At 44.4% G+C, this 25,586-nt stretch overlaps 4 non-coding genes across 4 annotated transcripts; all 4 read left to right on the top strand.

Moving 5' to 3' along the window:
• The first annotated feature begins 20,487 nt into the window (after positions 1-20,487).
• trnad-guc (transfer RNA aspartic acid (anticodon GUC)) lies at positions 20,488-20,559 on the top strand. Its single transcript has one exon. It is a non-coding gene; the product is annotated as a tRNA-Asp (tRNA).
• Positions 20,560-21,264: 705 nt separating this feature from the next.
• On the top strand, positions 21,265-21,336 carry trnad-guc (transfer RNA aspartic acid (anticodon GUC)). Its single transcript has one exon. It is a non-coding gene; the product is annotated as a tRNA-Asp (tRNA).
• Positions 21,337-24,372: 3,036 nt separating this feature from the next.
• trnad-guc (transfer RNA aspartic acid (anticodon GUC)) lies at positions 24,373-24,444 on the top strand. The gene has a single exon. It is a non-coding gene; the product is annotated as a tRNA-Asp (tRNA).
• Positions 24,445-25,149: 705 nt separating this feature from the next.
• trnad-guc (transfer RNA aspartic acid (anticodon GUC)) lies at positions 25,150-25,221 on the top strand. Its single transcript has one exon. It is a non-coding gene; the product is annotated as a tRNA-Asp (tRNA).
• Positions 25,222-25,586: the final 365 nt, after the last annotated feature.

Below are 25,586 nucleotides of genomic sequence, written 5' to 3' on the forward strand. Positions count from 1 at the left end.
TTCCAAGGCATTGGTTGTTCAGTGGTAGAATTCTCGCCTGCCACGCGGGAGGCCTGGGTTCGATTCCCGGCCAATGCAGGATGTTTTGAACATGTAATTTCGAGAAACCCCTGAGGAAGAAATCTGTGCTCGATTGCCAGGCCAACAGAAATCTCAACTCTCTTGAAAAATCTGACTTTGCTTTCATTTTCAGTTTGGACATTTACTCATTCTCAGAAGACTTTGATGAATCCATTGTAGATGTCCAGTGTGTGAGGTGATTTACTTTGTGCAAGGCTTTAGTTGTTAAATGGGAAACGAGTAACCAACTAGTCATCGACAACTGTCTTGAGTTTGGCATTTGTGACAATGTCCTGGGACATCCCACAAACGCGTCACCTTCTAACTACGAGTGTGTGGCCTGTGAGTGGTATAGAGCGAAATCGATTACATGTACGTTTTCGTGAGAGTCCCAGCTTTCCATAGAGGGGTCACAGTAGTTTCTAGCTCTAACCATTCAGTCTATACAGATGTTTTTGTTAGAAGTGTTAAAGCCCAACACTGCAAACGTATAGTTAGTACCAATGCTCCACGTTTTTTCAAACGTCCACCACACCAGCTCCTCGTTAGTATAGTGGTGAGTATCCCCGCCTGTCACGCGGGAGACCGGGGTTCAATTCCCCGACAGGGAGAAAGGACTGCTTTTTTTTTAGGGTGAACAATGTAGCTGAGCCCACTATGCGAAAAATATGCTTGGAGATAAAGCTTTATGATACGATTTCCAGCATTATCTCAGTATTCCAAGGCATTGGTTGTTCAGTGGTAGAATTCTCGCCTGCCACGCGGGAGGCCTGGGTTCGATTCCCGGCCAATGCAGGATGTTTTGAACATGTAATTTCGAGAAACCCCTGAGGAAGAAATCTGTGCTCGATTGCCAGGCCAACAGAAATCTCAACTCTCTTGAAAAATCTGACTTTGCTTTCATTTTCAGTTTGGACATTTACTCATTCTCAGAAGACTTTGATGAATCCATTGTAGATGTCCAGTGTGTGAGGTGATTTACTTTGTGCAAGGCTTTAGTTGTTAAATGGGAAACGAGTAACCAACTAGTCATCGACAACTGTCTTGAGTTTGGCATTTGTGACAATGTCCTGGGACATCCCACAAACGCGTCACCTTCTAACTACGAGTGTGTGGCCTGTGAGTGGTATAGAGCGAAATCGATTACATGTACGTTTTCGTGAGAGTCCCAGCTTTCCATAGAGGGGTCAAAGTAGTTTCTAGCTCTAACCATTCAGTCTATACAGATGTTTTTGTTAGAAGTGTTAAAGCCCAACACTGCAAACGTATAGTTAGTACCAATGCTCCACGTTTTTTCAAACGTCCACCACACCAGCTCCTCGTTAGTATAGTGGTGAGTATCCCCACCTGTCATGCGTGAGACCGGGGTTCAATTCCCCGATGGGGAGAAAGGACTGCTTTTTTTTAGGGTGAACAATGTAGCTGAGCCCACTATGCGAAAAATATGCTTGGAGATAAAGCTTTATGATACGATTTCCAGCATTATCTCAGTATTCCAAGGCATTGGTTGTTCAGTGGTAGAATTCTCGCCTGCCACGCGGGAGGCCTGGGTTCGATTCCCGGCCAATGCAGGATGTTTTGAACATGTAATTTCGAGAAACCCCTGAGGAAGAAATCTGTGCTCGATTGCCAGGCCAACAGAAATCTCAACTCTCTTGAAAAATCTGACTTTGCTTTCATTTTCAGTTTGGACATTTACTCATTCTCAGAAGACTTTGATGAATCCATTGTAGATGTCCTGTCTTGAGTTTGGCATTTGTGACAATGTCCTGGGACATCCCACAAACACGTCACCTTCTAACTACGAGTGTGTGGCCTGTGAGTGGTATAGAGCGAAATCGATTACATGTACGTTTTCGTGAGAGTCCCAGCTTTCCATAGAGGGGTCACAGTAGTTTCTAGCTCTAACCATTCAGTCTATACAGATGTTTTTGTTAGAAGTGTTAAAGCCCAACACTGCAAACGTATAGTTAGTACCAATGCTCCACGTTTTTTCAAACGTCCACCACACCAGCTCCTCGTTAGTATAGTGGTGAGTATCCCCGCCTGTCACGCGGGAGACCGGGGTTCAATTCCCCGACAGGGAGAAAGGACTGCTTTTTTTTTAGGGTGAACAATGTAGCTGAGCCCACTATGCGAAAAATATGCTTGGAGATAAAGCTTTATGATACGATTTCCAGCATTATCTCAGTATTCCAAGGCATTGGTTGTTCAGTCGTAGAATTCTCGCCTGCCACGCGGGAGGCCTGGGTTCGATTCCCGGCCAATGCAGGATGTTTTGAACATGTAATTTCGAGAAACCCCTGAGGAAGAAATCTGTGCTCGATTGCCAGGCCAACAGAAATCTCAACTCTCTTGAAAAATCTGACTTTGCTTTCATTTTCAGTTTGGACATTTACTCATTCTCAGAAGACTTTGATGAATCCATTGTAGATGTCCAGTGTGTGAGGTGATTTACTTTGTGCAAGGCTTTAGTTGTTAAATGGGAAACGAGTAACCAACTAGTCATCGACAACTGTCTTGAGTTTGGCATTTGTGACAATGTCCTGGGACATCCCACAAACGCGTCACCTTCTAACTATGAGTGTGTGGCCTGTGAGTGGTATAGAGCGAAATCGATTACATGTACGTTTTCGTGAGAGTCCCAGCTTTCCATAGAGGGGTCACAGTAGTTTCTAGCTCTAACCATTCAGTCTATACAGATGTTTTTGTTAGAAGTGTTAAAGCCCAACACTGCAAACGTATAGTTAGTACCAATGCTCCACGTTTTTTCAAACGTCCACCACACCAGCTCCTCGTTAGTATAGTGGTGAGTATCCCCGCCTGTCACGCGGGAGACCGGGGTTCAATTCCCCGACAGGGAGAAAGGACTGCTTTTTTTTTAGGGTGAACAATGTAGCTGAGCCCACTATGCGAAAAATATGCTTGGAGATAAAGCTTTATGATACGATTTCCAGCATTATCTCAGTATTCCAAGGCATTGGTTGTTCAGTGGTAGAATTCTCGCCTGCCACGCGGGAGGCCTGGGTTCGATTCCCGGCCAATGCAGGATGTTTTGAACATGTAATTTCGAGAAACCCCTGAGGAAGAAATCTGTGCTCGATTGCCAGGCCAACAGAAATCTCAACTCTCTTGAAAAATCTGACTTTGCTTTCATTTTCAGTTTGAACATTTACTCATTCTCAGAAGACTTTGATGAATCCATTGTAGATGTCCAGTGTGTGAGGTGATTTACTTTGTGCAAGGCTTTAGTTGTTAAATGGGAAACGAGTAACCAACTAGTCATCGACAACTGTCTTGAGTTTGGCATTTGTGACAATGTCCTGGGACATCCCACAAACGCGTCACCTTCTAACTACGAGTGTGTGGCCTGTGAGTGGTATAGAGCGAAATCGATTACATGTACGTTTTCGTGAGAGTCCCAGCTTTCCATAGAGGGGTCACAGTAGTTTCTAGCTCTAACCATTCAGTCTATACAGATGTTTTTGTTAGAAGTGTTAAAGCCCAACACTGCAAACGTATAGTTAGTACCAATGCTCCACGTTTTTTCAAACGTCCACCACACCAGCTCCTCGTTAGTATAGTGGTGAGTATCCCCGCCTGTCACGCGGGAGACCGGGGTTCAATTCCCCGATGGGGAGAAAGGACTGCTTTTTTTTTAGGGTGAACAATGTAGCTGAGCCCACTATGCGAAAAATATGCTTGGAGATAAAGCTTTATGATACGATTTCCAGCATTATCTCAGTATTCCAAGGCATTGGTTGTTCAGTGGTAGAATTCTCGCCTGCCACGCGGGAGGCCTGGGTTCGATTCCCGGCCAATGCAGGATGTTTTGAACATGTAATTTCGAGAAACCCCTGAGGAAGAAATCTGTGCTCGATTGCCAGGCCAACAGAAATCTCAACTCTCTTGAAAAATCTGACTTTGCTTTCATTTTCAGTTTGGACATTTACTCATTCTCAGAAGACTTTGATGAATCCATTGTAGATGTCCAGTGTGTGAGGTGATTTACTTTGTGCAAGGCTTTAGTTGTTAAATGGGAAACGAGTAACCAACTAGTCATCGACAACTGTCTTGAGTTTGGCATTTGTGACAATGTCCTGGGACATCCCACAAACGCGTCACCTTCTAACTACGAGTGTGTGGCCTGTGAGTGGTATAGAGCGAAATCGATTACATGTACGTTTTCGTGAGAGTCCCAGCTTTCCATAGAGGGGTCACAGTAGTTTCTAGCTCTAACCATTCAGTCTATACAGATGTTTTTGTTAGAAGTGTTAAAGCCCAACACTGCAAACGTATAGTTAGTACCAATGCTCCACGTTTTTTCAAACGTCCACCACACCAGCTCCTCGTTAGTATAGTGGTGAGTATCCCCACCTGTCACGCGTGAGACCGGGGTTCAATTCCCCGATGGGGAGAAAGGACTGCTTTTTTTTTAGGGTGAACAATGTAGCTGAGCCCACTATGCGAAAAATATGCTTGGAGATAAAGCTTTATGATACGATTTCCAGCATTATCTCAGTATTCCAAGGCATTGGTTGTTCAGTGGTAGAATTCTCGCCTGCCACGCGGGAGGCCTGGGTTCGATTCCCGGCCAATGCAGGATGTTTTGAACATGTAATTTCGAGAAACCCCTGAGGAAGAAATCTGTGCTCGATTGCCAGGCCAACAGAAATCTCAACTCTCTTGAAAAATCTGACTTTGCTTTCATTTTCAGTTTGGACATTTACTCATTCTCAGAAGACTTTGATGAATCCATTGTAGATGTCCAGTGTGTGAGGTGATTTACTTCGTGCAAGGCTTTAGTTGTTAAATGGGAAACGAGTAACCAACTAGTCATCGACAACTGTCTTGAGTTTGGCATTTGTGACAATGTCCTGGGACATCCCACAAACGCGTCACCTTCTAACTACGAGTGTGTGGCCTGTGAGTGGTATAGAGCGAAATCGATTACATGTACGTTTTCGTGAGAGTCCCAGCTTTCCATAGAGGGGTCACAGTAGTTTCTAGCTCTAACCATTCAGTCTATACAGATGTTTTTGTTAGAAGTGTTAAAGCCCAACACTGCAAACGTATAGTTAGTACCAATGCTCCACGTTTTTTCAAACGTCCACCACACCAGCTCCTCGTTAGTATAGTGGTGAGTATCCCCGCCTGTCACGCGGGAGACCGGGGTTCAATTCCCCGACAGGGAGAAAGGACTGCTTTTTTTTTAGGGTGAACAATGTAGCTGAGCCCACTATGCGAAAAATATGCTTGGAGATAAAGCTTTATGATACGATTTCCAGCATTATCTCAGTATTCCAAGGCATTGGTTGTTCAGTGGTAGAATTCTCGCCTGCCACGCGGGAGGCCTGGGTTCGATTCCCGGCCAATGCAGGATGTTTTGAACATGTAATTTCGAGAAACCCCTGAGGAAGAAATCTGTGCTCGATTGCCAGGCCAACAGAAATCTCAACTCTCTTGAAAAATCTGACTTTGCTTTCATTTTCAGTTTGGACATTTACTCATTCTCAGAAGACTTTGATGAATCCATTGTAGATGTCCAGTGTGTGAGGTGATTTACTTCGTGCAAGGCTTTAGTTGTTAAATGGGAAACGAGTAACCAACTAGTCATCGACAACTGTCTTGAGTTTGGCATTTGTGACAATGTCCTGGGACATCCCACAAACGCGTCACCTTCTAACTACGAGTGTGTGGCCTGTGAGTGGTATAGAGCGAAATCGATTACATGTACGTTTTCGTGAGAGTCCCAGCTTTCCATAGAGGGGTCAAAGTAGTTTCTAGCTCTAACCATTCAGTCTATACAGATGTTTTTGTTAGAAGTGTTAAAGCCCAACACTGCAAACGTATAGTTAGTACCAATGCTCCACGTTTTTTCAAACGTCCACCACACCAGCTCCTCGTTAGTATAGTGGTGAGTATCCCCACCTGTCATGCGTGAGACCGGGGTTCAATTCCCCGATGGGGAGAAAGGACTGCTTTTTTTTAGGGTGAACAATGTAGCTGAGCCCACTATGCGAAAAATATGCTTGGAGATAAAGCTTTATGATACGATTTCCAGCATTATCTCAGTATTCCAAGGCATTGGTTGTTCAGTGGTAGAATTCTCGCCTGCCACGCGGGAGGCCTGGGTTCGATTCCCGGCCAATGCAGGATGTTTTGAACATGTAATTTCGAGAAACCCCTGAGGAAGAAATCTGTGCTCGATTGCCAGGCCAACAGAAATCTCAACTCTCTTGAAAAATCTGACTTTGCTTTCATTTTCAGTTTGGACATTTACTCATTCTCAGAAGACTTTGATGAATCCATTGTAGATGTCCAGTGTGTGAGGTGATTTACTTTGTGCAAGGCTTTAGTTGTTAAATGGGAAACGAGTAACCAACTAGTCATCGACAACTGTCTTGAGTTTGGCATTTGTGACAATGTCCTGGGACATCCCACAAACGCGTCACCTTCTAACTACGAGTGTGTGGCCTGTGAGTGGTATAGAGCGAAATCGATTACATGTACGTTTTCGTGAGAGTCCCAGCTTTCCATAGAGGGGTCACAGTAGTTTCTAGCTCTAACCATTCAGTCTATACAGATGTTTTTGTTAGAAGTGTTAAAGCCCAACACTGCAAACGTATAGTTAGTACCAATGCTCCACGTTTTTTCAAACGTCCACCACACCAGCTCCTCGTTAGTATAGTGGTGAGTATCCCCGCCTGTCACGCGGGAGACCGGGGTTCAATTCCCCGACAGGGAGAAAGGACTGCTTTTTTTTTAGGGTGAACAATGTAGCTGAGCCCACTATGCGAAAAATATGCTTGGAGATAAAGCTTTATGATACGATTTCCAGCATTATCTCAGTATTCCAAGGCATTGGTTGTTCAGTGGTAGAATTCTCGCCTGCCACGCGGGAGGCCTGGGTTCGATTCCCGGCCAATGCAGGATGTTTTGAACATGTAATTTCGAGAAACCCCTGAGGAAGAAATCTGTGCTCGATTGCCAGGCCAACAGAAATCTCAACTCTCTTGAAAAATCTGACTTTGCTTTCATTTTCAGTTTGGACATTTACTCATTCTCAGAAGACTTTGATGAATCCATTGTAGATGTCCAGTGTGTGAGGTGATTTACTTTGTGCAAGGCTTTAGTTGTTAAATGGGAAACGAGTAACCAACTAGTCATCGACAACTGTCTTGAGTTTGGCATTTGTGACAATGTCCTGGGACATCCCACAAACGCGTCACCTTCTAACTACGAGTGTGTGGCCTGTGAGTGGTATAGAGCGAAATCGATTACATGTACGTTTTCGTGAGAGTCCCAGCTTTCCATAGAGGGGTCAAAGTAGTTTCTAGCTCTAACCATTCAGTCTATACAGATGTTTTTGTTAGAAGTGTTAAAGCCCAACACTGCAAACGTATAGTTAGTACCAATGCTCCACGTTTTTTCAAACGTCCACCACACCAGCTCCTCGTTAGTATAGTGGTGAGTATCCCCACCTGTCATGCGTGAGACCGGGGTTCAATTCCCCGATGGGGAGAAAGGACTGCTTTTTTTTAGGGTGAACAATGTAGCTGAGCCCACTATGCGAAAAATATGCTTGGAGATAAAGCTTTATGATACGATTTCCAGCATTATCTCAGTATTCCAAGGCATTGGTTGTTCAGTGGTAGAATTCTCGCCTGCCACGCGGGAGGCCTGGGTTCGATTCCCGGCCAATGCAGGATGTTTTGAACATGTAATTTCGAGAAACCCCTGAGGAAGAAATCTGTGCTCGATTGCCAGGCCAACAGAAATCTCAACTCTCTTGAAAAATCTGACTTTGCTTTCATTTTCAGTTTGGACATTTACTCATTCTCAGAAGACTTTGATGAATCCATTGTAGATGTCCTGTCTTGAGTTTGGCATTTGTGACAATGTCCTGGGACATCCCACAAACACGTCACCTTCTAACTACGAGTGTGTGGCCTGTGAGTGGTATAGAGCGAAATCGATTACATGTACGTTTTCGTGAGAGTCCCAGCTTTCCATAGAGGGGTCACAGTAGTTTCTAGCTCTAACCATTCAGTCTATACAGATGTTTTTGTTAGAAGTGTTAAAGCCCAACACTGCAAACGTATAGTTAGTACCAATGCTCCACGTTTTTTCAAACGTCCACCACACCAGCTCCTCGTTAGTATAGTGGTGAGTATCCCCGCCTGTCACGCGGGAGACCGGGGTTCAATTCCCCGACAGGGAGAAAGGACTGCTTTTTTTTTAGGGTGAACAATGTAGCTGAGCCCACTATGCGAAAAATATGCTTGGAGATAAAGCTTTATGATACGATTTCCAGCATTATCTCAGTATTCCAAGGCATTGGTTGTTCAGTGGTAGAATTCTCGCCTGCCACGCGGGAGGCCTGGGTTCGATTCCCGGCCAATGCAGGATGTTTTGAACATGTAATTTCGAGAAACCCCTGAGGAAGAAATCTGTGCTCGATTGCCAGGCCAACAGAAATCTCAACTCTCTTGAAAAATCTGACTTTGCTTTCATTTTCAGTTTGGACATTTACTCATTCTCAGAAGACTTTGATGAATCCATTGTAGATGTCCAGTGTGTGAGGTGATTTACTTTGTGCAAGGCTTTAGTTGTTAAATGGGAAACGAGTAACCAACTAGTCATCGACAACTGTCTTGAGTTTGGCATTTGTGACAATGTCCTGGGACATCCCACAAACGCGTCACCTTCTAACTACGAGTGTGTGGCCTGTGAGTGGTATAGAGCGAAATCGATTACATGTACGTTTTCGTGAGAGTCCCAGCTTTCCATAGAGGGGTCACAGTAGTTTCTAGCTCTAACCATTCAGTCTATACAGATGTTTTTGTTAGAAGTGTTAAAGCCCAACACTGCAAACGTATAGTTAGTACCAATGCTCCACGTTTTTTCAAACGTCCACCACACCAGCTCCTCGTTAGTATAGTGGTGAGTATCCCCGCCTGTCACGCGGGAGACCGGGGTTCAATTCCCCGACAGGGAGAAAGGACTGCTTTTTTTTTAGGGTGAACAATGTAGCTGAGCCCACTATGCGAAAAATATGCTTGGAGATAAAGCTTTATGATACGATTTCCAGCATTATCTCAGTATTCCAAGGCATTGGTTGTTCAGTGGTAGAATTCTCGCCTGCCACGCGGGAGGCCTGGGTTCGATTCCCGGCCAATGCAGGATGTTTTGAACATGTAATTTCGAGAAACCCCTGAGGAAGAAATCTGTGCTCGATTGCCAGGCCAACAGAAATCTCAACTCTCTTGAAAAATCTGACTTTGCTTTCATTTTCAGTTTGGACATTTACTCATTCTCAGAAGACTTTGATGAATCCATTGTAGATGTCCAGTGTGTGAGGTGATTTACTTTGTGCAAGGCTTTAGTTGTTAAATGGGAAACGAGTAACCAACTAGTCATCGACAACTGTCTTGAGTTTGGCATTTGTGACAATGTCCTGGGACATCCCACAAACGCGTCACCTTCTAACTACGAGTGTGTGGCCTGTGAGTGGTATAGAGCGAAATCGATTACATGTACGTTTTCGTGAGAGTCCCAGCTTTCCATAGAGGGGTCACAGTAGTTTCTAGCTCTAACCATTCAGTCTATACAGATGTTTTTGTTAGAAGTGTTAAAGCCCAACACTGCAAACGTATAGTTAGTACCAATGCTCCACGTTTTTTCAAACGTCCACCACACCAGCTCCTCGTTAGTATAGTGGTGAGTATCCCCGCCTGTCACGCGGGAGACCGGGGTTCAATTCCCCGACAGGGAGAAAGGACTGCTTTTTTTTTAGGGTGAACAATGTAGCTGAGCCCACTATGCGAAAAATATGCTTGGAGATAAAGCTTTATGATACGATTTCCAGCATTATCTCAGTATTCCAAGGCATTGGTTGTTCAGTGGTAGAATTCTCGCCTGCCACGCGGGAGGCCTGGGTTCGATTCCCGGCCAATGCAGGATGTTTTGAACATGTAATTTCGAGAAACCCCTGAGGAAGAAATCTGTGCTCGATTGCCAGGCCAACAGAAATCTCAACTCTCTTGAAAAATCTGACTTTGCTTTCATTTTCAGTTTGGACATTTACTCATTCTCAGAAGACTTTGATGAATCCATTGTAGATGTCCAGTGTGTGAGGTGATTTACTTTGTGCAAGGCTTTAGTTGTTAAATGGGAAACGAGTAACCAACTAGTCATCGACAACTGTCTTGAGTTTGGCATTTGTGACAATGTCCTGGGACATCCCACAAACACGTCACCTTCTAACTACGAGTGTGTGGCCTGTGAGTGGTATAGAGCGAAATCGATTACATGTACGTTTTCGTGAGAGTCCCAGCTTTCCATAGAGGGGTCACAGTAGTTTCTAGCTCTAACCATTCAGTCTATACAGATGTTTTTGTTAGAAGTGTTAAAGCCCAACACTGCAAACGTATAGTTAGTACCAATGCTCCACGTTTTTTCAAACGTCCACCACACCAGCTCCTCGTTAGTATAGTGGTGAGTATCCCCGCCTGTCATGCGGGAGACCGGGGTTCAATTCCCCGACAGGGAGAAAGGACTGCTTTTTTTTTAGGGTGAACAATGTAGCTGAGCCCACTATGCGAAAAATATGCTTGGAGATAAAGCTTTATGATACGATTTCCAGCATTATCTCAGTATTCCAAGGCATTGGTTGTTCAGTGGTAGAATTCTCGCCTGCCACGCGGGAGGCCTGGGTTCGATTCCCGGCCAATGCAGGATGTTTTGAACATGTAATTTCGAGAAACCCCTGAGGAAGAAATCTGTGCTCGATTGCCAGGCCAACAGAAATCTCAACTCTCTTGAAAAATCTGACTTTGCTTTCATTTTCAGTTTGGACATTTACTCATTCTCAGAAGACTTTGATGAATCCATTGTAGATGTCCAGTGTGTGAGGTGATTTACTTTGTGCAAGGCTTTAGTTGTTAAATGGGAAACGAGTAACCAACTAGTCATCGACAACTGTCTTGAGTTTGGCATTTGTGACAATGTCCTGGGACATCCCACAAACGCGTCACCTTCTAACTACGAGTGTGTGGCCTGTGAGTGGTATAGAGCGAAATCGATTACATGTACGTTTTCGTGAGAGTCCCAGCTTTCCATAGAGGGGTCACAGTAGTTTCTAGCTCTAACCATTCAGTCTATACAGATGTTTTTGTTAGAAGTGTTAAAGCCCAACACTGCAAACGTATAGTTAGTACCAATGCTCCACGTTTTTTCAAACGTCCACCACACCAGCTCCTCGTTAGTATAGTGGTGAGTATCCCCACCTGTCACGCGTGAGACCGGGGTTCAATTCCCCGATGGGGAGAAAGGACTGCTTTTTTTTTAGGGTGAACAATGTAGCTGAGCCCACTATGCGAAAAATATGCTTGGAGATAAAGCTTTATGATACGATTTCCAGCATTATCTCAGTATTCCAAGGCATTGGTTGTTCAGTGGTAGAATTCTCGCCTGCCACGCGGGAGGCCTGGGTTCGATTCCCGGCCAATGCAGGATGTTTTGAACATGTAATTTCGAGAAACCCCTGAGGAAGAAATCTGTGCTCGATTGCCAGGCCAACAGAAATCTCAACTCTCTTGAAAAATCTGACTTTGCTTTCATTTTCAGTTTGGACATTTACTCATTCTCAGAAGACTTTGATGAATCCATTGTAGATGTCCAGTGTGTGAGGTGATTTACTTCGTGCAAGGCTTTAGTTGTTAAATGGGAAACGAGTAACCAACTAGTCATCGACAACTGTCTTGAGTTTGGCATTTGTGACAATGTCCTGGGACATCCCACAAACGCGTCACCTTCTAACTACGAGTGTGTGGCCTGTGAGTGGTATAGAGCGAAATCGATTACATGTACGTTTTCGTGAGAGTCCCAGCTTTCCATAGAGGGGTCAAAGTAGTTTCTAGCTCTAACCATTCAGTCTATACAGATGTTTTTGTTAGAAGTGTTAAAGCCCAACACTGCAAACGTATAGTTAGTACCAATGCTCCACGTTTTTTCAAACGTCCACCACACCAGCTCCTCGTTAGTATAGTGGTGAGTATCCCCACCTGTCATGCGTGAGACCGGGGTTCAATTCCCCGATGGGGAGAAAGGACTGCTTTTTTTTAGGGTGAACAATGTAGCTGAGCCCACTATGCGAAAAATATGCTTGGAGATAAAGCTTTATGATACGATTTCCAGCATTATCTCAGTATTCCAAGGCATTGGTTGTTCAGTGGTAGAATTCTCGCCTGCCACGCGGGAGGCCTGGGTTCGATTCCCGGCCAATGCAGGATGTTTTGAACATGTAATTTCGAGAAACCCCTGAGGAAGAAATCTGTGCTCGATTGCCAGGCCAACAGAAATCTCAACTCTCTTGAAAAATCTGACTTTGCTTTCATTTTCAGTTTGGACATTTACTCATTCTCAGAAGACTTTGATGAATCCATTGTAGATGTCCAGTGTGTGAGGTGATTTACTTTGTGCAAGGCTTTAGTTGTTAAATGGGAAACGAGTAACCAACTAGTCATCGACAACTGTCTTGAGTTTGGCATTTGTGACAATGTCCTGGGACATCCCACAAACGCGTCACCTTCTAACTACGAGTGTGTGGCCTGTGAGTGGTATAGAGCGAAATCGATTACATGTACGTTTTCGTGAGAGTCCCAGCTTTCCATAGAGGGGTCACAGTAGTTTCTAGCTCTAACCATTCAGTCTATACAGATGTTTTTGTTAGAAGTGTTAAAGCCCAACACTGCAAACGTATAGTTAGTACCAATGCTCCACGTTTTTTCAAACGTCCACCACACCAGCTCCTCGTTAGTATAGTGGTGAGTATCCCCGCCTGTCACGCGGGAGACCGGGGTTCAATTCCCCGACAGGGAGAAAGGACTGCTTTTTTTTTAGGGTGAACAATGTAGCTGAGCCCACTATGCGAAAAATATGCTTGGAGATAAAGCTTTATGATACGATTTCCAGCATTATCTCAGTATTCCAAGGCATTGGTTGTTCAGTGGTAGAATTCTCGCCTGCCACGCGGGAGGCCTGGGTTCGATTCCCGGCCAATGCAGGATGTTTTGAACATGTAATTTCGAGAAACCCCTGAGGAAGAAATCTGTGCTCGATTGCCAGGCCAACAGAAATCTCAACTCTCTTGAAAAATCTGACTTTGCTTTCATTTTCAGTTTGGACATTTACTCATTCTCAGAAGACTTTGATGAATCCATTGTAGATGTCCAGTGTGTGAGGTGATTTACTTTGTGCAAGGCTTTAGTTGTTAAATGGGAAACGAGTAACCAACTAGTCATCGACAACTGTCTTGAGTTTGGCATTTGTGACAATGTCCTGGGACATCCCACAAACGCGTCACCTTCTAACTACGAGTGTGTGGCCTGTGAGTGGTATAGAGCGAAATCGATTACATGTACGTTTTCGTGAGAGTCCCAGCTTTCCATAGAGGGGTCAAAGTAGTTTCTAGCTCTAACCATTCAGTCTATACAGATGTTTTTGTTAGAAGTGTTAAAGCCCAACACTGCAAACGTATAGTTAGTACCAATGCTCCACGTTTTTTCAAACGTCCACCACACCAGCTCCTCGTTAGTATAGTGGTGAGTATCCCCACCTGTCATGCGTGAGACCGGGGTTCAATTCCCCGATGGGGAGAAAGGACTGCTTTTTTTTAGGGTGAACAATGTAGCTGAGCCCACTATGCGAAAAATATGCTTGGAGATAAAGCTTTATGATACGATTTCCAGCATTATCTCAGTATTCCAAGGCATTGGTTGTTCAGTGGTAGAATTCTCGCCTGCCACGCGGGAGGCCTGGGTTCGATTCCCGGCCAATGCAGGATGTTTTGAACATGTAATTTCGAGAAACCCCTGAGGAAGAAATCTGTGCTCGATTGCCAGGCCAACAGAAATCTCAACTCTCTTGAAAAATCTGACTTTGCTTTCATTTTCAGTTTGGACATTTACTCATTCTCAGAAGACTTTGATGAATCCATTGTAGATGTCCTGTCTTGAGTTTGGCATTTGTGACAATGTCCTGGGACATCCCACAAACACGTCACCTTCTAACTACGAGTGTGTGGCCTGTGAGTGGTATAGAGCGAAATCGATTACATGTACGTTTTCGTGAGAGTCCCAGCTTTCCATAGAGGGGTCACAGTAGTTTCTAGCTCTAACCATTCAGTCTATACAGATGTTTTTGTTAGAAGTGTTAAAGCCCAACACTGCAAACGTATAGTTAGTACCAATGCTCCACGTTTTTTCAAACGTCCACCACACCAGCTCCTCGTTAGTATAGTGGTGAGTATCCCCGCCTGTCACGCGGGAGACCGGGGTTCAATTCCCCGACAGGGAGAAAGGACTGCTTTTTTTTTAGGGTGAACAATGTAGCTGAGCCCACTATGCGAAAAATATGCTTGGAGATAAAGCTTTATGATACGATTTCCAGCATTATCTCAGTATTCCAAGGCATTGGTTGTTCAGTGGTAGAATTCTCGCCTGCCACGCGGGAGGCCTGGGTTCGATTCCCGGCCAATGCAGGATGTTTTGAACATGTAATTTCGAGAAACCCCTGAGGAAGAAATCTGTGCTCGATTGCCAGGCCAACAGAAATCTCAACTCTCTTGAAAAATCTGACTTTGCTTTCATTTTCAGTTTGGACATTTACTCATTCTCAGAAGACTTTGATGAATCCATTGTAGATGTCCAGTGTGTGAGGTGATTTACTTTGTGCAAGGCTTTAGTTGTTAAATGGGAAACGAGTAACCAACTAGTCATCGACAACTGTCTTGAGTTTGGCATTTGTGACAATGTCCTGGGACATCCCACAAACGCGTCACCTTCTAACTACGAGTGTGTGGCCTGTGAGTGGTATAGAGCGAAATCGATTACATGTACGTTTTCGTGAGAGTCCCAGCTTTCCATAGAGGGGTCACAGTAGTTTCTAGCTCTAACCATTCAGTCTATACAGATGTTTTTGTTAGAAGTGTTAAAGCCCAACACTGCAAACGTATAGTTAGTACCAATGCTCCACGTTTTTTCAAACGTCCACCACACCAGCTCCTCGTTAGTATAGTGGTGAGTATCCCCGCCTGTCACGCGGGAGACCGGGGTTCAATTCCCCGACAGGGAGAAAGGACTGCTTTTTTTTTAGGGTGAACAATGTAGCTGAGCCCACTATGCGAAAAATATGCTTGGAGATAAAGCTTTATGATACGATTTCCAGCATTATCTCAGTATTCCAAGGCATTGGTTGTTCAGTGGTAGAATTCTCGCCTGCCACGCGGGAGGCCTGGGTTCGATTCCCGGCCAATGCAGGATGTTTTGAACATGTAATTTCGAGAAACCCCTGAGGAAGAAATCTGTGCTCGATTGCCAGGCCAACAGAAATCTCAACTCTCTTGAAAAATCTGACTTTGCTTTCATTTTCAGTTTGGACATTTACTCATTCTCAGAAGACTTTGATGAATCCATTGTAGATGTCCAGTGTGTGAGGTGATTTACTTTGTGCAAGGCTTTAGTTGTTAAATGGGAAACGAGTAACCAACTAGTCATCGACAACTGTCTTGAGTTTGGCATTTGTGACAATGTCCTGGGACATCCCACAAACGCGTCACCTTCTAACTACGAGTGTGTGGCCTGTGAGTGGTATAGAGCGAAATCGATTACATGTACGTTTTCGTGAGAGTCCCAGCTTTCCATAGAGGGGTCACAGTAGTTTCTAGCTCTAACCATTCAGTCTATACAGATGTTTTTGTTAGAAGTGTTAAAGCCCAACACTGCAAACGTATAGTTAGTACCAATGCTCCACGTTTTTTCAAACGTCCACCACACCAGCTCCTCGTTAGTATAGTGGTGAGTATCCCCGCCTGTCACGCGGGAGACCGGGGTTCAATTCCCCGACAGGGAGAAAGGACTGCTTTTTTTTTAGGGTGAACAATGTAGCTGAGCCCACTATGCGAAAAATATGCTTGGAGATAAAGCTTTATGATACGATTTCCAGCATTATCTCAGTATTCCAAGGCATTGGTTGTTCAGTGGTAGAATTCTCGCCTGCCACGCGGGAGGCCTGGGTTCGATTCCCGGCCAATGCAGGATGTTTTGAACATGTAATTTCGAGAAACCCCTGAGGAAGAAATCTGTGCTCGATTGCCAGGCCAACAGAAATCTCAACTCTCTTGAAAAATCTGACTTTGCTTTCATTTTCAGTTTGGACATTTACTCATTCTCAGAAGACTTTGATGAATCCATTGTAGATGTCCAGTGTGTGAGGTGATTTACTTTGTGCAAGGCTTTAGTTGTTAAATGGGAAACGAGTAACCAACTAGTCATCGACAACTGTCTTGAGTTTGGCATTTGTGACAATGTCCTGGGACATCCCACAAACACGTCACCTTCTAACTACGAGTGTGTGGCCTGTGAGTGGTATAGAGCGAAATCGATTACATGTACGTTTTCGTGAGAGTCCCAGCTTTCCATAGAGGGGTCACAGTAGTTTCTAGCTCTAACCATTCAGTCTATACAGATGTTTTTGTTAGAAGTGTTAAAGCCCAACACTGCAAACGTATAGTTAGTACCAATGCTCCACGTTTTTTCAAACGTCCACCACACCAGCTCCTCGTTAGTATAGTGGTGAGTATCCCCGCCTGTCATGCGGGAGACCGGGGTTCAATTCCCCGACAGGGAGAAAGGACTGCTTTTTTTTTAGGGTGAACAATGTAGCTGAGCCCACTATGCGAAAAATATGCTTGGAGATAAAGCTTTATGATACGATTTCCAGCATTATCTCAGTATTCCAAGGCATTGGTTGTTCAGTGGTAGAATTCTCGCCTGCCACGCGGGAGGCCTGGGTTCGATTCCCGGCCAATGCAGGATGTTTTGAACATGTAATTTCGAGAAACCCCTGAGGAAGAAATCTGTGCTCGATTGCCAGGCCAACAGAAATCTCAACTCTCTTGAAAAATCTGACTTTGCTTTCATTTTCAGTTTGGACATTTACTCATTCTCAGAAGACTTTGATGAATCCATTGTAGATGTCCAGTGTGTGAGGTGATTTACTTTGTGCAAGGCTTTAGTTGTTAAATGGGAAACGAGTAACCAACTAGTCATCGACAACTGTCTTGAGTTTGGCATTTGTGACAATGTCCTGGGACATCCCACAAACGCGTCACCTTCTAACTACGAGTGTGTGGCCTGTGAGTGGTATAGAGCGAAATCGATTACATGTACGTTTTCGTGAGAGTCCCAGCTTTCCATAGAGGGGTCACAGTAGTTTCTAGCTCTAACCATTCAGTCTATACAGATGTTTTTGTTAGAAGTGTTAAAGCCCAACACTGCAAACGTATAGTTAGTACCAATGCTCCACGTTTTTTCAAACGTCCACCACACCAGCTCCTCGTTAGTATAGTGGTGAGTATCCCCACCTGTCACGCGTGAGACCGGGGTTCAATTCCCCGATGGGGAGAAAGGACTGCTTTTTTTTTAGGGTGAACAATGTAGCTGAGCCCACTATGCGAAAAATATGCTTGGAGATAAAGCTTTATGATACGATTTCCAGCATTATCTCAGTATTCCAAGGCATTGGTTGTTCAGTGGTAGAATTCTCGCCTGCCACGCGGGAGGCCTGGGTTCGATTCCCGGCCAATGCAGGATGTTTTGAACATGTAATTTCGAGAAACCCCTGAGGAAGAAATCTGTGCTCGATTGCCAGGCCAACAGAAATCTCAACTCTCTTGAAAAATCTGACTTTGCTTTCATTTTCAGTTTGGACATTTACTCATTCTCAGAAGACTTTGATGAATCCATTGTAGATGTCCAGTGTGTGAGGTGATTTACTTTGTGCAAGGCTTTAGTTGTTAAATGGGAAACGAGTAACCAACTAGTCATCGACAACTGTCTTGAGTTTGGCATTTGTGACAATGTCCTGGGACATCCCACAAACGCGTCACCTTCTAACTACGAGTGTGTGGCCTGTGAGTGGTATAGAGCGAAATCGATTACATGTACGTTTTCGTGAGAGTCCCAGCTTTCCATAGAGGGGTCACAGTAGTTTCTAGCTCTAACCATTCAGTCTATACAGATGTTTTTGTTAGAAGTGTTAAAGCCCAACACTGCAAACGTATAGTTAGTACCAATGCTCCACGTTTTTTCAAACGTCCACCACACCAGCTCCTCGTTAGTATAGTGGTGAGTATCCCCACCTGTCATGCGTGAGACCGGGGTTCAATTCCCCGATGGGGAGAAAGGACTGCTTTTTTTTAGGGTGAACAATGTAGCTGAGCCCACTATGCGAAAAATATGCTTGGAGATAAAGCTTTATGATACGATTTCCAGCATTATCTCAGTATTCCAAGGCATTGGTTGTTCAGTGGTAGAATTCTCGCCTGCCACGCGGGAGGCCTGGGTTCGATTCCCGGCCAATGCAGGATGTTTTGAACATGTAATTTCGAGAAACCCCTGAGGAAGAAATCTGTGCTCGATTGCCAGGCCAACAGAAATCTCAACTCTCTTGAAAAATCTGACTTTGCTTTCATTTTCAGTTTGGACATTTACTCATTCTCAGAAGACTTTGATGAATCCATTGTAGATGTCCTGTCTTGAGTTTGGCATTTGTGACAATGTCCTGGGACATCCCACAAACACGTCACCTTCTAACTACGAGTGTGTGGCCTGTGAGTGGTATAGAGCGAAATCGATTACATGTACGTTTTCGTGAGAGTCCCAGCTTTCCATAGAGGGGTCACAGTAGTTTCTAGCTCTAACCATTCAGTCTATACAGATGTTTTTGTTAGAAGTGTTAAAGCCCAACACTGCAAACGTATAGTTAGTACCAATGCTCCACGTTTTTTCAAACGTCCACCACACCAGCTCCTCGTTAGTATAGTGGTGAGTATCCCCGCCTGTCACGCGGGAGACCGGGGTTCAATTCCCCGACAGGGAGAAAGGACTGCTTTTTTTTTAGGGTGAACAATGTAGCTGAGCCCACTATGCGAAAAATATGCTTGGAGATAAAGCTTTATGATACGATTTCCAGCATTATCTCAGTATTCCAAGGCATTGGTTGTTCAGTGGTAGAATTCTCGCCTGCCACGCGGGAGGCCTGGGTTCGATTCCCGGCCAATGCAGGATGTTTTGAACATGTAATTTCGAGAAACCCCTGAGGAAGAAATCTGTGCTCGATTGCCAGGCCAACAGAAATCTCAACTCTCTTGAAAAATCTGACTTTGCTTTCATTTTCAGTTTGGACATTTACTCATTCTCAGAAGACTTTGATGAATCCATTGTAGATGTCCAGTGTGTGAGGTGATTTACTTTGTGCAAGGCTTTAGTTGTTAAATGGGAAACGAGTAACCAACTAGTCATCGACAACTGTCTTGAGTTTGGCATTTGTGACAATGTCCTGGGACATCCCACAAACGCGTCACCTTCTAACTACGAGTGTGTGGCCTGTGAGTGGTATAGAGCGAAATCGATTACATGTACGTTTTCGTGAGAGTCCCAGCTTTCCATAGAGGGGTCACAGTAGTTTCTAGCTCTAACCATTCAGTCTATACAGATGTTTTTGTTAGAAGTGTTAAAGCCCAACACTGCAAACGTATAGTTAGTACCAATGCTCCACGTTTTTTCAAACGTCCACCACACCAGCTCCTCGTTAGTATAGTGGTGAGTATCCCCGCCTGTCACGCGGGAGACCGGGGTTCAATTCCCCGACAGGGAGAAAGGACTGCTTTTTTTTTAGGGTGAACAATGTAGCTGAGCCCACTATGCGAAAAATATGCTTGGAGATAAAGCTTTATGATACGATTTCCAGCATTATCTCAGTATTCCAAGGCATTGGTTGTTCAGTGGTAGAATTCTCGCCTGCCACGCGGGAGGCCTGGGTTCGATTCCCGGCCAATGCAGGATGTTTTGAACATGTAATTTCGAGAAACCCCTGAGGAAGAAATCTGTGCTCGATTGCCAGGCCAACAGAAATCTCAACTCTCTTGAAAAATCTGACTTTGCTTTCATTTTCAGTTTGGACATTTACTCATTCTCAGAAGACTTTGATGAATCCATTGTAGATGTCCAGTGTGTGAGGTGATTTACTTTGTGCAAGGCTTTAGTTGTTAAATGGGAAACGAGTAACCAACTAGTCATCGACAACTGTCTTGAGTTTGGCATTTGTGACAATGTCCTGGGACATCCCACAAACGCGTCACCTTCTAACTACGAGTGTGTGGCCTGTGAGTGGTATAGAGCGAAATCGATTACATGTACGTTTTCGTGAGAGTCCCAGCTTTCCATAGAGGGGTCACAGTAGTTTCTAGCTCTAACCATTCAGTCTATACAGATGTTTTTGTTAGAAGTGTTAAAGCCCAACACTGCAAACGTATAGTTAGTACCAATGCTCCACGTTTTTTCAAACGTCCACCACACCAGCTCCTCGTTAGTATAGTGGTGAGTATCCCCGCCTGTCACGCGGGAGACCGGGGTTCAATTCCCCGACGGGGAGAAAGGACTGCTTTTTTTTTAGGGTGAACAATGTAGCTGAGCCCACTATGCAAAAAATATGCTTGGAGATAAAGCTTTATGATACGATTTCCAGCATTATCTCAGTATTCCAAGGCATTGGTTGTTCAGTGGTAGAATTCTCGCCTGCCACGCGGGAGGCCTGGGTTCGATTCCCGGCCAATGCAGGATGTTTTGAACATGTAATTTCGAGAAACCCCTGAGGAAGAAATCTGTGCTCGATTGCCAGGCCAACAGAAATCTCAACTCTCTTGAAAAATCTGACTTTGCTTTCATTTTCAGTTTGGACATTTACTCATTCTCAGAAGACTTTGATGAATCCATTGTAGATGTCCAGTGTGTGAGGTGATTTACTTTGTGCAAGGCTTTAGTTGTTAAATGGGAAACGAGTAACCAACTAGTCATCGACAACTGTCTTGAGTTTGGCATTTGTGACAATGTCCTGGGACATCCCACAAACGCGTCACCTTCTAACTACGAGTGTGTGGCCTGTGAGTGGTATAGAGCGAAATCGATTACATGTACGTTTTCGTGAGAGTCCCAGCTTTCCATAGAGGGGTCACAGTAGTTTCTAGCTCTAACCATTCAGTCTATACAGATGTTTTTGTTAGAAGTGTTAAAGCCCAACACTGCAAACGTATAGTTAGTACCAATGCTCCACGTTTTTTCAAACGTCCACCACACCAGCTCCTCGTTAGTATAGTGGTGAGTATCCCCGCCTGTCACGCGGGAGACCGGGGTTCAATTCCCCGACGGGGAGAAAGGACTGCTTTTTTTTTAGGGTGAACAATGTAGCTGAGCCCACTATGCGAAAAATATGCTTGGAGATAAAGCTTTATGATACGATTTCCAGCATTATCTCAGTATTCCAAGGCATTGGTTGTTCAGTGGTAGAATTCTCGCCTGCCACGCGGGAGGCCTGGGTTCGATTCCCGGCCAATGCAGGATGTTTTGAACATGTAATTTCGAGAAACCCCTGAGGAAGAAATCTGTGCTCGATTGCCAGGCCAACAGAAATCTCAACTCTCTTGAAAAATCTGACTTTGCTTTCATTTTCAGTTTGGACATTTACTCATTCTCAGAAGACTTTGATGAATCCATTGTAGATGTCCAGTGTGTGAGGTGATTTACTTTGTGCAAGGCTTTAGTTGTTAAATGGGAAACGAGTAACCAACTAGTCATCGACAACTGTCTTGAGTTTGGCATTTGTGACAATGTCCTGGGACATCCCACAAACACGTCACCTTCTAACTACGAGTGTGTGGCCTGTGAGTGGTATAGAGCGAAATCGATTACATGTACGTTTTCGTGAGAGTCCCAGCTTTCCATAGAGGGGTCACAGTAGTTTCTAGCTCTAACCATTCAGTCTATACAGATGTTTTTGTTAGAAGTGTTAAAGCCCAACACTGCAAACGTATAGTTAGTACCAATGCTCCACGTTTTTTCAAACGTCCACCACACCAGCTCCTCGTTAGTATAGTGGTGAGTATCCCCGCCTGTCATGCGGGAGACCGGGGTTCAATTCCCCGACAGGGAGAAAGGACTGCTTTTTTTTTAGGGTGAACAATGTAGCTGAGCCCACTATGCGAAAAATATGCTTGGAGATAAAGCTTTATGATACGATTTCCAGCATTATCTCAGTATTCCAAGGCATTGGTTGTTCAGTGGTAGAATTCTCGCCTGCCACGCGGGAGGCCTGGGTTCGATTCCCGGCCAATGCAGGATGTTTTGAACATGTAATTTCGAGAAACCCCTGAGGAAGAAATCTGTGCTCGATTGCCAGGCCAACAGAAATCTCAACTCTCTTGAAAAATCTGACTTTGCTTTCATTTTCAGTTTGGACATTTACTCATTCTCAGAAGACTTTGATGAATCCATTGTAGATGTCCAGTGTGTGAGGTGATTTACTTTGTGCAAGGCTTTAGTTGTTAAATGGGAAACGAGTAACCAACTAGTCATCGACAACTGTCTTGAGTTTGGCATTTGTGACAATGTCCTGGGACATCCCACAAACGCGTCACCTTCTAACTACGAGTGTGTGGCCTGTGAGTGGTATAGAGCGAAATCGATTACATGTACGTTTTCGTGAGAGTCCCAGCTTTCCATAGAGGGGTCACAGTAGTTTCTAGCTCTAACCATTCAGTCTATACAGATGTTTTTGTTAGAAGTGTTAAAGCCCAACACTGCAAACGTATAGTTAGTACCAATGCTCCACGTTTTTTCAAACGTCCACCACACCAGCTCCTCGTTAGTATAGTGGTGAGTATCCCCACCTGTCACGCGTGAGACCGGGGTTCAATTCCCCGATGGGGAGAAAGGACTGCTTTTTTTTTAGGGTGAACAATGTAGCTGAGCCCACTATGCGAAAAATATGCTTGGAGATAAAGCTTTATGATACGATTTCCAGCATTATCTCAGTATTCCAAGGCATTGGTTGTTCAGTGGTAGAATTCTCGCCTGCCACGCGGGAGGCCTGGGTTCGATTCCCGGCCAATGCAGGATGTTTTGAACATGTAATTTCGAGAAACCCCTGAGGAAGAAATCTGTGCTCGATTGCCAGGCCAACAGAAATCTCAACTCTCTTGAAAAATCTGACTTTGCTTTCATTTTCAGTTTGGACATTTACTCATTCTCAGAAGACTTTGATGAATCCATTGTAGATGTCCAGTGTGTGAGGTGATTTACTTTGTGCAAGGCTTTAGTTGTTAAATGGGAAACGAGTAACCAACTAGTCATCGACAACTGTCTTGAGTTTGGCATTTGTGACAATGTCCTGGGACATCCCACAAACGCGTCACCTTCTAACTACGAGTGTGTGGCCTGTGAGTGGTATAGAGCGAAATCGATTACATGTACGTTTTCGTGAGAGTCCCAGCTTTCCATAGAGGGGTCACAGTAGTTTCTAGCTCTAACCATTCAGTCTATACAGATGTTTTTGTTAGAAGTGTTAAAGCCCAACACTGCAAACGTATAGTTAGTACCAATGCTCCACGTTTTTTCAAACGTCCACCACACCAGCTCCTCGTTAGTATAGTGGTGAGTATCCCCACCTGTCACGCGTGAGACCGGGGTTCAATTCCCCGATGGGGAGAAAGGACTGCTTTTTTTTTAGGGTGAACAATGTAGCTGAGCCCACTATGCGAAAAATATGCTTGGAGATAAAGCTTTATGATACGATTTCCAGCATTATCTCAGTATTCCAAGGCATTGGTTGTTCAGTGGTAGAATTCTCGCCTGCCACGCGGGAGGCCTGGGTTCGATTCCCGGCCAATGCAGGATGTTTTGAACATGTAATTTCGAGAAACCCCTGAGGAAGAAATCTGTGCTCGATTGCCAGGCCAACAGAAATCTCAACTCTCTTGAAAAATCTGACTTTGCTTTCATTTTCAGTTTGGACATTTACTCATTCTCAGAAGACTTTGATGAATCCATTGTAGATGTCCAGTGTGTGAGGTGATTTACTTTGTGCAAGGCTTTAGTTGTTAAATGGGAAACGAGTAACCAACTAGTCATCGACAACTGTCTTGAGTTTGGCATTTGTGACAATGTCCTGGGACATCCCACAAACGCGTCACCTTCTAACTACGAGTGTGTGGCCTGTGAGTGGTATAGAGCGAAATCGATTACATGTACGTTTTCGTGAGAGTCCCAGCTTTCCATAGAGGGGTCACAGTAGTTTCTAGCTCTAACCATTCAGTCTATACAGATGTTTTTGTTAGAAGTGTTAAAGCCCAACACTGCAAACGTATAGTTAGTACCAATGCTCCACGTTTTTTCAAACGTCCACCACACCAGCTCCTCGTTAGTATAGTGGTGAGTATCCCCGCCTGTCACGCGGGAGACCGGGGTTCAATTCCCCGACGGGGAGAAAGGACTGCTTTTTTTTTAGGGTGAACAATGTAGCTGAGCCCACTATGCGAAAAATATGCTTGGAGATAAAGCTTTATGATACGATTTCCAGCATTATCTCAGTATTCCAAGGCATTGGTTGTTCAGTGGTAGAATTCTCGCCTGCCACGCGGGAGGCCTGGGTTCGATTCCCGGCCAATGCAGGATGTTTTGAACATGTAATTTCGAGAAACCCCTGAGGAAGAAATCTGTGCTCGATTGCCAGGCCAACAGAAATCTCAACTCTCTTGAAAAATCTGACTTTGCTTTCATTTTCAGTTTGGACATTTACTCATTCTCAGAAGACTTTGATGAATCCATTGTAGATGTCCAGTGTGTGAGGTGATTTACTTTGTGCAAGGCTTTAGTTGTTAAATGGGAAACGAGTAACCAACTAGTCATCGACAACTGTCTTGAGTTTGGCATTTGTGACAATGTCCTGGGACATCCCACAAACGCGTCACCTTCTAACTACGAGTGTGTGGCCTGTGAGTGGTATAGAGCGAAATCGATTACATGTACGTTTTCGTGAGAGTCCCAGCTTTCCATAGAGGGGTCACAGTAGTTTCTAGCTCTAACCATTCAGTCTATACAGATGTTTTTGTTAGAAGTGTTAAAGCCCAACACTGCAAACGTATAGTTAGTACCAATGCTCCACGTTTTTTCAAACGTCCACCACACCAGCTCCTCGTTAGTATAGTGGTGAGTATCCCCGCCTGTCACGCGGGAGACCGGGGTTCAATTCCCCGACGGGGAGAAAGGACTGCTTTTTTTTTAGGGTGAACAATGTAGCTGAGCCCACTATGCGAAAAATATGCTTGGAGATAAAGCTTTATGATACGATTTCCAGCATTATCTCAGTATTCCAAGGCATTGGTTGTTCAGTGGTAGAATTCTCGCCTGCCACGCGGGAGGCCTGGGTTCGATTCCCGGCCAATGCAGGATGTTTTGAACATGTAATTTCGAGAAACCCCTGAGGAAGAAATCTGTGCTCGATTGCCAGGCCAACAGAAATCTCAACTCTCTTGAAAAATCTGACTTTGCTTTCATTTTCAGTTTGGACATTTACTCATTCTCAGAAGACTTTGATGAATCCATTGTAGATGTCCAGTGTGTGAGGTG

This window comes from Oncorhynchus mykiss, chromosome 29 (assembly GCF_057628025.1).
Source record: "Oncorhynchus mykiss isolate SJ-2025 chromosome 29, ASM5762802v1, whole genome shotgun sequence".
In the NCBI taxonomy this organism is placed as follows: domain Eukaryota; kingdom Metazoa; phylum Chordata; class Actinopteri; order Salmoniformes; family Salmonidae; genus Oncorhynchus; species Oncorhynchus mykiss.